Here is a 13,540-nt window from a genome sequence, read left to right on the forward strand (position 1 = left end):
ACCGGCAATTACAGACATTTCCGATGTTCTGTCGCATGCAGTTCTGCGCAAGCGCGGCCAATTACGGACATTTCCCGAGGCTCTGTCTGGCCGTGCGTGCGCAGAACAGCAGACGGTTCACCCTAAATGGCAGAGGGTCCCCGCAGTGCTCGGTTCGTAAGTAGAAGTTCGTAACTCGGGCGTTCGTAAGTCGGGGACCCCCTGTACTTGGTAACCAGGTTTGCTGCACACATCTCAGGAAGGATTTTGGTCCACTCTTCTTTACAGATCTCCTCTAAATGCTTAAGGTTTCTTGGCTGTCTCTTGGCAATTCGAAGTTTCAGCTTCCTCCATATATTCTCTATACCCCGATTCCCCAAAAAAGAACCCCCGGTCTTATAATAATTTTGGCAACAAAAGACCCAGTAGGGCTTATTTTCGGGGTAGGGCTTGTCATGTGCCGTCTTCTCTCCCCATTCCCCTCCCTGCCTGTCAAGAATCCCCAGTGGCCAGTGGAACTGAGTAAAAGTGCTTGTGAAATCCTAGAATGCACTGTATTACAGTGTAACGGAATGGCCTGTGACACCCAGAGACTTTTGAAGGATGGGGGGTACTCCTGTGCCAGCTGCACTAATGACTCTTGGGTCTAGGGTCATCCTATGTTCATTAGGGGCATAGGATGACTGAGAACTGATATCTCGGATTACATGTGATTGGACATTAATGATAATTCATGTATTGCAGGATCTTGGAATATTACAGGTTGCTTATTCTGACCCCCAACAGGTCAATAAGAATGTCTCATAGACTGTTGAGATGCTAATTAAGGGTGCCTATTGTGGGATGTTTACGTGTCTTGCTGTGATTGCATTCTGTGTCCATTGTGCTAATTAGGTCTGCTTCTACAGACTATTTCATTGTGTATGCTAAGGACACTGTTTTGTGTGAAAAGTCTATTGATGATAGATATGTGTTGGCAGTCTGAACGGTCAGATGTCTGACTTCTCAGGTATAGTGAATTAGCATGTCAATTATGTTTAGTAAAGGAATGTGTTTTGTGTATCAGGTGGGGATCACTTATCGCAGAGCCAGACCGTCTGGATAATGATTAGTAATTAGCCCATCTGAATGTGTATTGAAGCCCCCATTTGGGATGTTGGGGGTGGAGAGTTTCATTGTCCCTGTAACATGCTTTTTGGTTGTGAACTGTATAAATACCTGAGTTTTACCATTAAAATATTTTGGAACCAGTAACAGAGCTGTGTGTCTCGTTATTCTGGGAAATGGAATGGGTCTTGTCGGCTGGATTGTCGGATAAGCTGTCGTGGGGCGATGGAATGGAAGATCGTGAATGGTGTTTACCCCTGACCGTTACATACAGTATTTTATAATGTACAGAATTTATGATTTCTTGGCCATTTTTCAAAGCATATAAATGATAACAAAAACTTTTTTCACTCATGGCTAGTGTTTGGCTGAAGCAATTTATTATCAATCAACTGTGTTTACTCTTTTTAAATCATAATGGCAACAGAAACTACCCAAATGATCCTGATCAAAAGTGTACATACCCCAGTTCTTAATACGTGTATTGCCCCCTTTAACATCAATGACAACTTAAAGTCTTTTGTGGTATTTGTGGAGAAGCTCTTTATCTTCTCAGATGGTAAAGCTGCCCATTCCTCTTGGCAAAAAGCCTCCAGTTCCTAGAAATTCTTGGGCTGTCTTGCATGAACTGCACGTTTGAGATTTCCCGTTTGAGTGGCTCAATGATATTGAGGTCAGGAGACTGAGATGACCACTCCAGAACATTGACAGGTCGACTTGGCCTTGTGTTTTGGATCATTGTCACGTTGGAATGTCCAAGTACGTCCCATGCGCAGCTTCCTGGCTGATGAATGCAAATGTTTTTCCAATATTTTTTGATAACGTACTGCATTCATCTTCCCATCAATTTTGACCAAATTTCCTTTGCCTTTGTAGCTCACAAATCTCCAAAACATCAGCAATCCATCTCCGTGTTTCACAGTAGGAATGGTGTACCTTTCATCATAGGCCTTGTTGACTCCTATCCAAATTTAGTGTTTATGGTTGTGGCCAAAAAGCAAAATTTTGGTCTCATCACTCCAAATGACTTTGTGCCAGGTTTGAGGATTGTCTCTGTGCTGTTAGGCTTATTGAAAGCGAGATACTTTGTGGCATTTACATAGTAATGGCTTTCTTCTGGCGACTGGACCATCCAGCTCATCTTTCTTCAAGTGCCTCCTTATTGTGCATCTTGAAACAGCCACACCATATGTTTTCAGAGTCCTGTATTTCACTGGAATTTATTTGTGGGGTTTTTTTTTGCATTCCAAACTATTTTCCTGGCAGTTGTGGCTGAAATTTTAGTTGTTCTACCTGACTGTGGTTTGGTTTCAACAGAACCCCTAATTTTTCACTTCTTGATTAGAGTTTGAACACTACTGAATGGCATTCTCAAATCCTTGGATATCTTTTTTTATCCCTTTCCTGTTTTATACAGTTCAACTACCTTTTGCCGCAGACCTTTTGACAATTCTTTTGCTTTCCCCATGACTCGGAATCCAGAAACTTCAGTGCAGCACTGGATGAAAGATGCAAGGATCTGTCAGGAGTCCAGAAACTCATTGACCTTTTATACACACACACACACACACTAATTACAAGCAAACAGATCACAGATAAGGATGGTTATCTTTACTAGCCATCCAAACCCCTTTGTGTCAACTTGTGTGCATGTTATCAGGCCAAAATCACCAGGGTATGTAAACTTTTGTGCCGTACATACCGTATTTTCACCGCCGCTTCCGGGTATGTAATGTGCTGGACTGGGCGTTCCTAATTGATTGACATCCTTCCGTCCGGCGCATACAGCGCGTCACGAGTTGCCGAAAGAAGCCGCACTGCGAGTCGGCTCTATACGGCGCCTGCGCACCGACGTTTGGCTTCTTTCGGCAACTCGCGACGCGCTGTATGCGCCGGTCGGAAGGATGTCAATCAATTAGGAACACCCAGTCCCGCACATTACATACCCGGAAGCGGCGGTGAAAATACGGTATGTACGGCACTGAAAAAAAAAAAACAGGCGATTGTCATTCTGACAACTCGGCTGAATGTCATGTTAAAATTTTTTTTTTTTGGGTGAACCCCCGCTTTAAAGAACAATAAAAAGAAAACGTTTGGCCGGCGCAGGCTATGCGCGGTGCGCGTAAGCTGTACGCCCGGCCTAAAGAGATGCGCTACGCCGGCATAAAGATGCGCCGATCTATGTGAATCTGGCCCATAATGTCTGTATAAGCAGAGGTGTATTTAAAGGCGAACCAGCGGGACCATATTTTCCGTGATAAATCAGATTTATTCCTAAGGGAATAGGTGAGGTCTTCCATAGATATGATCTACTTCCACTAACCACTGACATAAGGTGGGTACAGCTGTTTGTTTCCAAAATCAAGGGACGAGTGATTTAGCTGCGTTGTTAGATGCGGAGTTAGCGATTTCTTGTATGATCCGACTGGTTCGTCTGTACAGTGTAGGAGAACAACCCAAGGATCCCCAGGGACCTCAAAACCCTGGATTTCCTTCATCCAGTGCAGGATAGACAACCAGAAAGGGCAGATATGCAGACAGTGCCACCAAATGTGTGCGTGTGTTGCACGCTCGCCACAACCACGCCAGCAAACCGGAGATACCGGAGGGAAGGTTTTGTGCAGTATCACGGGGGTATAGTGCCACCTAGTCAACATTTTGTAATTGACTTCAGCCATTTTAGAAGATATTGAAGATGTATGCGCTAAACGCAAGATTGTGTTTTTTTGAGGCTGTGAGAGTTCCTTATGAAGATCCTTCTCCCAGTTGAGCAAAAAGGCAGGAGTCCCAGAGGCAGACAAGGCTTTATAAAAATAAGAGATGGGCCTCTCAACCGGTTGGTCCTCCGCAAAGGCAAATTCGATCTGCGTTAAGTCCGAGACATCTCGGAAGGGTTTTGGGAGAGCGTCAATAGCCGGTATTTCCAGAGGACCATGGGTGTAACCATGGCAGAGTCCATGAGATTGGAAAGAGGAACAATGCCAGAGGAGGTGGTAACATGGTGTAGCAGGGTTGCACTCCCTAGGCTCCAGGCATGAATAGAGGGGTGTATATTCCCAGGCGGGAAATAATCGTGGCCAGTTAAGGGCATCAAGGAAGAATTATGTAGCCAATTGTGCGACTTACACACCGAGTCCCATATCATTAAGGTAGAGCGTGTAAGAGGAGACGTATTTACAGACATAGTTCTAAACTTCCGTGGGATCCAGATTTGAGAGTAATGCTGCGTACACACGATCATTTTTCGGCATTAAAAAAAAAAAGGTTTTTCGGCATGTAGAAAAAACATATTTTTTTCCAACTTCATCATTGAAACGACGTTGCCCACACAATATCGTTTAATAAAAATGCTCTAGCAAAGTGTGGTGACGTACGACGGCACTATAAAGGGGAAGTTCCATGCGGATGACGCCACCCTTAGGGCTGCTTTAGCTGATTTCCTGTTAGTAAAAGACGATTCGCGCTTTTCTGTCTGTTACAGCGTGATGAATGTGCTTACTCCATTACGAATGGTAGTTTTTACCAGAACGAGCGCTACCATCTCATAACTTGCTTCTGAGCATGCGCAGGTTTTTAACGTCGTTTTAGCCCACACACGATAATTTTTTACAACCCGAAAAACGACATTATTTAAAACGTTAAAAAAATTTTTTTTCGTTTTTCAGAACCCAGAAAAATTATGTGAAGCCCACACACGATCATTTTAAATGAAACAATTGAAAAACGTTGTTTTTTTATATGACCAAAAATTATCGTGTGTACGCGGCATAAGGGTCTGTTCCGCATAAGTCAATTTCCAAGGACACCCACAGCTTAGATAGTTTGATACTTCCAGTCTGAAATTCTGTTCAATACTACGGCTAGAAAATAAAGTTTGACATCTGGTAGGGCTAAGCCCCCATCCCTTTTAGATCTAGTTAAGAGTCCTAGCAAGCCTGGGTCGCTTCCTGTTCCAAATATATTTGCAAAGAAGGGACCTCAGCAGCGTAAAGAAACCCACAGGGATCCTGTAAGGGATCATTTGAAACAAAAACAGTAGCCTGGGCAGTATGTTCATCTTCACAACACCTACCCTCCCTAACCAGGAGTGTGCAAGTTGCGACCATTTCTGAAAATCGGATCTAATCGTATTTAACAGGGGAATAAAGTTAATCCGGAATAGGGAGGCGGGGTTAGAGGTGAGAGAAATACCCAAATATTTCATTGAGTGGGCCTGCCAACAGAAGGGGAAGGATGCTTTTAAATGAGGAACGGTCTGAGCCGGAACAGACAAATTTAGGTTTTCCGACTTGGACAAGTTTATTTTGAAGTTGGAAACGGCGCTAAACGATGCAAAGGCCGACATCAGGTTGGGTAGGGATATAATAGGTTGTTGCACATAAAACAAAATATTGTCCGCGTAAGCGGTATATTTATGTTCTGTTTTACCCACTGTGATCCCGTGGATGTTGAGGTTGTTTCTAATCATGGAAAGGAAAGGTTGAGAGGGGACAGCCTTGACAGGTGCCATTATACAGCGTGAAGGGGTCGCTCAACGTGCCATTTATTCGTAATTGGGCTGTGGGAGAATTATAGAGTGCAGAGATTCGAAATAAAAGGGAAAGACCTATACCGAGATGAGAGAGCATACCCATATGAACTCCCAGTCCACCCTATCGAATGCCTTTTCCATGTCTGTGGAAAGCAGGAGGGTGGGCTGGGAGGACCGTCTGACATGGGCTATTAATGATAGGGTGCAGAGAGAGTTGTCACGTGCCTCTCTGCAGGGGATAAATCCTGTCTGGTCTCTAGAAACCCACTGAGGGACGAGAGGGAGGAGCCTATTCACAACAACCTTGGCATACAACTTAGCATCTAGATTCAGTAGGGAAATGGGGCGGTAACTTCAGCAGTTGCAAGGGTCCTTACCCGGTTTGGGGAGGACAGTAATGTGAGCATGCAAAGTTTCAGAGCGAAGAGAACCACCCTCCTGCGTAGCTAGCCAAGCGAGGGAGTAAAAGATCCGCAAAGGATCTATAATAAGCCACTGTAAAGCCATCAGGACCAGGTGCCTTACCGTTGGCCATGGCTTTAAGTGCGACGCGCAACTCAGAGGCGGTAAACTCTCCCTCTAAAGTGGACAAAGTATCAGCGGGGAGCTTGGGAAAATTGGCATGTGCCAAATAATTGCGAATAAGCCGAGACCTAGAGTCCTTGTCCTCCGCAGTGTGATGTACATGATATAAGGTTTGGTAAAATGCTCGGAATGCCTTGGCTATTGCAGATGTTTCGTGAACCATGGAGTTAGACGAGGATTTGATTTTGGCAATAAAGGCCACGGATTTCTTCTGTTGCAGTGAGCGGGCCAAAAGCCGACCTGGCTTATTGCCCCATTCATGCAAACCTTGGGCTACTATACGGAAACGTTATTTCTGCTCCAAATGAGAGGCTTTTCAGTTCCTCTCTCTTCTGGGTCAAAACTTGAAGGGTCGTTTGTGATAGTCCAGCTTTGTGCTGCCGTTCTAATGCTTCAATGTCTCTAATCAATTCTGACTGTTGGTGAGTGCGTTCCCTTTTTTTTCTGGATCCCAGCTCAATAAATTCACCCCCGCATACAAGCCTTGTGGGCCTCCCAAAGTGTCCCCGATGTCACTTCCGAGTGAGCGTTCTCAGCAAAATATTGGACTAGAGTAGCTCCAATCAGTTTTCTATCAATATCATCTAAGCGTAAGTTATCATTGAGCTTCCAATTTGTATTCCTACAGGGAAGGGATTTTTAGCGTAAGAGTGATCGGTGCATGGTCCGAAATACCTGAATCTACGGGGAGGGAGAGGTGATGGTGGTATATAAAAAAATAATCTATCCTAGAATACAAATTATGTAAATGAGAAAAATGGGTATGATCCTTTACCCGCGGGTGCATAATCCTCCACACATCCATCAGTTGAGCTTCATGTAGGCGCCTACGTAAAAACGTTAAACGCCTCTGCGAAATGCAAGAGCTCCCCAGGGACGTGTCCAGGGATGGCTCCAACGGAGCATCGAAGTCCCCTGCTAGGAAAATTCAGCCACGGGCAAAATCGTTCAGCTTTTTAAGGGTACAGGCTATAAAATTCGTCTGGTCACGATTAGGAGCATACATGGTCGCAACAGTGCAGGGCATACTACCCAGGCTATCCCTAAGGAACAGGAATCGACCCATGGGATCAGTCATCATAGTATCTAGCACAAAGGAGGTTCCCCCGCGAAACCCAATGGCCACACACTTGGCCTTGTGGACATCAGACAGACTATAGTACCATAAAGGGTATTGTGGAGAGAAAAGTCACAAACTCACGGATCCAAGAGGGGGACATAGAGCCAGAAAGAGGAGGCAAAGGGCAACAACCTCAAACTGGGGTAGCCTCTGGGGTAGCAGAACAACGCCTGCGGTAAACTTTTTGCCATTGTGGATCAGAAGAGCTAGGAAGGGCAGGTATGGTATCTTGCCAGCCAGGGAGCTCCGGAGGGGAGATATTGATATCCATACAAAATTTTTCCAGGTCTTCCGGAAAGTGAAGTATGGCCGTTTTACCGTCCCTGTTAGCAATGAGGGCTGCAGGGAAGCCCCAGCAATAGTTGATAGACGCGGCTCTGAGCTTTTCCGCCAGGGGTCACAGGGCCCTGCGACGATCCAGTGTCTCCCTGGCTAGGTCCGGGAAGAAAGACAAGGTTGCGCCATCAAAATCGGTGGGCGTCAGTGGGTAAGGAGCATCACACAAAGCTCTGTGCACCCTATCGATCTTAAGCGGGTTGTCAGCCGCAAGGCCTAAGAGGCTGTTAAAAATACCTTGAACGGAGGGGAGGAGGCCTGTTGCCTCTGATCCGGATGTTGTTCCCCCTGTTACGGTTCTCCTGGTCCTCAATTTTGTAGACGGCCATCCTATAAGCCAGGGGTCTCCAAACTTTTCAAACAAAGGGCCACTTTATTGTCTTTTAGACTTTAGGAGGGCCGGATTGTGGCCAGCAGGGGCAGGAAATGTCACGGGCCCAACATCAGTGAGAATAAATATGGCCTTAAGGTTGGTGGTCAATAGGAGGAGTATTCCCCCTATTAGTAGTAGTATGCCATCTGTCAGGTTCAGCGTCTAAGACCACCAGACACGTAGCTACACAGAGGAACTGAGACCAAACAAGCATTTATCATTAAAGTGATATTTATTTACAGTGAACATACACCAATAAACATACACAGCAACCAGTGAAAACATAAACCACTCCAGCAAACAAGAACAAGAATAACTAATAAACCTAACAGCTATCTATATACAACATAAGGGAAAGGGCAACAGGGATGCAAGGAAAGGGACACGGCTGGGGACAAGAGCATAGAACAAGGGTGCAGGATGGATCAGGACAAGGGCAGGTTATCAGGCACAAGCTGGTAGCAGGCAGACAGGAAAGGACCAGAATCGTGACGCACTGGGGGAAGGAGGAGCAGCCTTAAATATCCACCTGGCAGCTGGAGCCAGGTGTGGCTGATCCTGCTGGCTTCTGGGAGACACCTGCTGGTGGACACTGGAACTGCAGCAGACAGCCCAGAGCAGGATAGTGCCACCAGGAGATGAACTTAATCCTAACAGATTCCCCACCTTAAGGAGCGGCCTCTGGACGCTCCATAGGGCCCCACCACCAGGATCTGCAAGCTGACTGAGCACTCCACTGTCCATGTCTGAAGGCCTGGTGAGAACCCCGCCGCCGGGGTCCCAAAACTGTCTGGGTTCTCTGCTGGTCAGATCCCTAATGAGTCACAACAGCAAAGGTATATTCTTAAAAGCAGCCTGTGTCCCAATGCTGGGACACCAAAGGACACCCGACCACCCAATTCCAAAGTCCCTGGTCCGTGCGGGTACCCTGATGCCAGGGCATTCCTTCACAACTGGACCTTCTCTCCCTCTGTTACTAGAGGCCACTCTGTACTGTACCTGTCCCTCGGGTCTACCTAGCACATAGGTTACCCCACCCGGGTCCCCAAATGCACCAGGGATCGCAGAGATGACCTCTGGGTCAGGACAAAGCTCAAATGGAACACTGTCCTTTCCCATGGGATCTCTACTACCGGGGCTGCAACAGCAGATTTGGCTCTCAAGTTTAAAGGGGAGATCTGGACCATCTGGCCTTGGCACAACAGGATCCTCTGGCTGGAATAAGAACTCGGGATGAGCAAATGTAGGGATCTTGACCCACCCAGACAACCCCTTTAGGCCACATAACACTGGATTTTTAGAAGCCTCAGACACATCAGTAGGTGGAAGTTTAACCCAATCAGAGGCCAGCTTAACAGCAAGCAGAGATTTGGCATAGTTCAGAGGGGGGCAGCCCCGGAATCAGCATAGTCCAGAGGGGTGGCAGCCCCGGAATCAGGAAAGTCCAGAGGGGTGGCAGCCCCGGAATCAGCATAGCCCAGAGGGGCGGCAGCCCCAGAATCAGCATAGTCCAGAGGGGCGGCATCCCCAGAATCAGCATAGTCCAGGGGGGCGGCAGCCCCAGAATCAGCATAGTCCAGAAAGGCGGCAGATACCAGATCAACAGGCTGGGCAGCGGGCACATCAGACTGGGTAGCAGCCCAGGAACCAGCATAGTCAAGCTGGTCAGTGGCAGCCCGGGAACCCATTGTGGCAAGCTTGGCAACAGATGGCAGATCACCCGCAGCAGGCTTTGCAACAGACGGCAGCATGGAGAAGGCATGGATCGCATCATCAGGTGGCAACATGGAGGAGGAATGGATCGCATCATCAGGTGGCAACATGGAGGAGGCATGGATCGCATCATCAGGTGGCAACATGGAGGAGGCATGGATCGCATCATCAGGCGGCAACATGGAGGAGGCATGGATCGCATCATCAGGCGGCAACATGGAGGACTGGATCGCATCGGCAGGCAGCTGCATGGAGGAGGACTGGATCGCATCAGCAGGCAGCAACATGGAGGACTGGATCGCATCAGCAAGCGGCAACATGGAGGAGGACTGGATCGCATCAGCAGGCGGCAACATGGAGGAGGACTGGATTGCATCGGCAGGAGGCTGCATGGAGGACTGAATCGCATCGGCAGGCAGCTGCATGGAGGAGGACTGGATCGCATCAGCAGGCGGCAACATGGAGGAGGACTGGATTGCATCGGCAGGCGGCTGCATGGAGGACTGGATCGCATCGGCAGGCAGCTGCATGGAGGAGGACTGGATCGCATCATGGGGTGGGACTGGATCGCATCAGGCATCGGATCGGTGGGAACAGGATCAACAGGCAACATGGATAGTGGCACAGATATAAGAGCAGGAGATGAACTTTGTTTCTTTTTCTTGGGCTTAGATATTGCATTACTGCATGTAGTTGCCTTGTGCCGACCAGACTGTACTGCTGATGGTGGGAAGGTAGTAACAGTACTAGGGGGAATAGAATCAGAAATACTGGAAAAGGCCTGAGATGTTGCCATGGGTAACGGCACTGCAGGGGTAGCTTTCAATTGATTGCATACAGGGGAAGTGTGCCCTCTGGTGGCAGGGTACTTATGTGACTCATCTAGCACTGGGGATATGATCTCTTACCAAGCTTGTAGCAGAGATTGAACTAAAGTCAGTCTGTCTCTCCCTTGCTCACATTGCTCAATTAAACAGTGCACAGAAGCAATACATTCCAACACCACCTGTTGTGAATAGGCTGCATACTGCTGGAGAAACGAACCTGCACAATTTTTCAGCAACCATCCCAAAAATCCAGCCTGGTACAAAGTAAATGGAGGAGTGAAAACATCATGGCCCTGAGAGGTAACCTGAAATAGTAGCTCAGAACAGACCTGAATGAAAGGTTGCACTTGACCAAATGAAAATCTTCCCTCCACGGCTAAGGCATGTGCAGTCAGAATGCTTCCAAGAAGCTCCTCCTCAGTTAGATCCTGCCACAGTGAGTGACACAAATCCTTATCCCCCCCTGCAAGCTGCACACTGCAAATAACCTTCACTCTAAGCATTCTGACAAAGGCAAAAAACTCAAGTAACCGGCTCTCATTCCTCAAGTGTAGCAGATCTGATCGTTAGTGGGCGTCACGAAATGTGTCAGGTTCAGCGTCTAAGACCACCAGACACGTAGCTACACAGAGGAACTGAGACCAAACAAGCATTTATCATTAAAGTGATATTTATTTACAGTGAACATACACCAATAAACATACACAGCAACCAGTGAAAACATAAACCACTCCAGCAAACAAGAACAAGAATAACTAATAAACCTAACAGCTATCTATATACAACATAAGGGAAAGGGCAACAGGGATGCAAGGAAAGGGACACGGCTGGGGACAAGAGCATAGAACAAGGGTGCAGGATGGATCAGGACAAGGGCAGGTTATCAGGCACAAGCTGGTAGCAGGCAGACAGGAAAGGACCAGAATCGTGACGCACTGGGGGAAGGAGGAGCAGCCTTAAATATCCACCTGGCAGCTGGAGCCAGGTGTGGCTGATCCTGCTGGCTTCTGGGAGACACCTGCTGGTGGACACTGGAACTGCAGCAGACAGCCCAGAGCAGGATAGTGCCACCAGGAGATGAACTTAATCCTAACACCATCATTGGTATCCGTGGACAATATAGTGCCCTATTGTTAGTGTCAGTGGAAGGAATTGTGCCCCAAGGGCCGCATAAAGGCTAGCAAAGGGCCACATCTGGCCCTCGGGCCCCAGTTTAGAGACCCCTGCTATAAGCAATAGTGAGGCTGCAGGTGGATGCCTGTAAGCTTCTGTCGGTCACGTGGCGGTCGAGGCGGTGCTCAGTTTCCTCAACACGACCTAAGACCTGGGATAATCCGCTCTCACTGCCGAAAGCTCCTTTTTAGTAGATCTCTCCAGGCTATGGAACATATGTAGGTTTTCAAAGCTGTTACCGCTGTGTAAAATCCTATTTAAATGGATCCAATATTCAGTGCACAAAATGCCTGCTCACCTCAAGGATGAGTATAAAACTCATAGACAGATCACTCCTTGTGTCCACCACGATCAATCCACTTTACCAATAGTAGTAATTCCTACAGTCCCCAGACTGCACCTCTGTGTGGGTAATCAACATTTGAATTGTCTCCAAACACCACCTTCCTCCATTCGCTTTTTAATAATCAATTCCACTTATATTTCCAGGGGTTAAGGACATGAAACAAAAAACACAAGTACCATAGTGTTCTCTGCTTTTAAATTTATTAAAAAAGCCCCCCTAAAAAGTTACACTTACAAGAAATAACAATAAAAACAGCATGTATCAAATCACCAGCTCATTCACCACAGATCTAGACTCACGGTGCTTCGCCTGACATCACAGATTCGACAGATTTCCACCTACACTGAATGTTTACATGGTGTGTTCAATAAAAACACGGTAACATTTAATTCTTTGTGCGTTATTAGTTTAAGCAGACTGTGATTGTCTATTGTTGTGACTTAGATGAAGATCAGATCACATTTTATGACCAATTTGTGCAGAAATCTATATCATTTCAAAAGGGTTCACATACTTTTTCTCTTGCAACTGTATACTGAACTGGATTGTGACTGGAGAGCCTTCTGCTGGCAGCCACCTGTAAATGCAGCCTGGGACATGAAAGGGGTTATAAAGGTTTGTTTTTTATTTTCTAAATAGGTTCCTTTAAGCTGGTGCATTGTTGGTTCACTTACTTTTCCCTTCAATTTCCCTTCTAAATGTTTTTTTTTCCTTTGTCTGAATATCCCACTTCCTGTTCCTCCTCAGTAAGCTTGCCCCCATCATCCGAGCCGTTCTGGCTGGGGGTTAGTCAGCGTGCTCGCCCCCTCTATTGGGACTACATCCCTGCGGGGAGACGCTGTGCAGCAGCGGAGCAGGTTGATGCACCTATGCTCATAGTCTCCAAAAGTAGAAACACAGCCACTAGATACCCTGTTTGCAACTGGCCTTACCTGTCTTGCAATCCTGCACATCCCTTCACATAATGATTGCATGCACAGTCACTATGGCAACAGTGCTAGGCACTCTTCTACCTCTGATATCCAGAAGCCTCTTCTGAGCATCAGAGGTACACTGCAGTAACTCCGACAATTAAGCTGTGAGGCGTCCACAAGGAAGCCTCATAGCACAGAGCTGCCTGCGCTTGCCTCCTTCTGTCAGTGTCCGATTAGATGCTTGAAAAAAGATTCTTTAACCACTTAAGACCCGGACCATTATGCAGGTTAAGGACCTTGCCCCTTTTTGCGATTCGGCACTGCGTTGCTTTAACTGACAATTGCGCAGTCATGCGACGTGGCTTGCAAACAAAATTGGCATCCTTTTTTTCCCACAAACAGAGCTTTCTTTTGGTGGTATTTGATCACCTCTGCGGTTTTTATTTTTTGCGCTATAAACAAAAATAGAGCGACAATTTTGAAAAAAATGTCAATATTTTTTACTTTTTGCTATAATAAATATCTCCAAAAAAGAT

This window comes from Rana temporaria, chromosome 6 (assembly GCF_905171775.1).
Source record: "Rana temporaria chromosome 6, aRanTem1.1, whole genome shotgun sequence".
Taxonomy (NCBI): domain Eukaryota; kingdom Metazoa; phylum Chordata; class Amphibia; order Anura; family Ranidae; genus Rana; species Rana temporaria.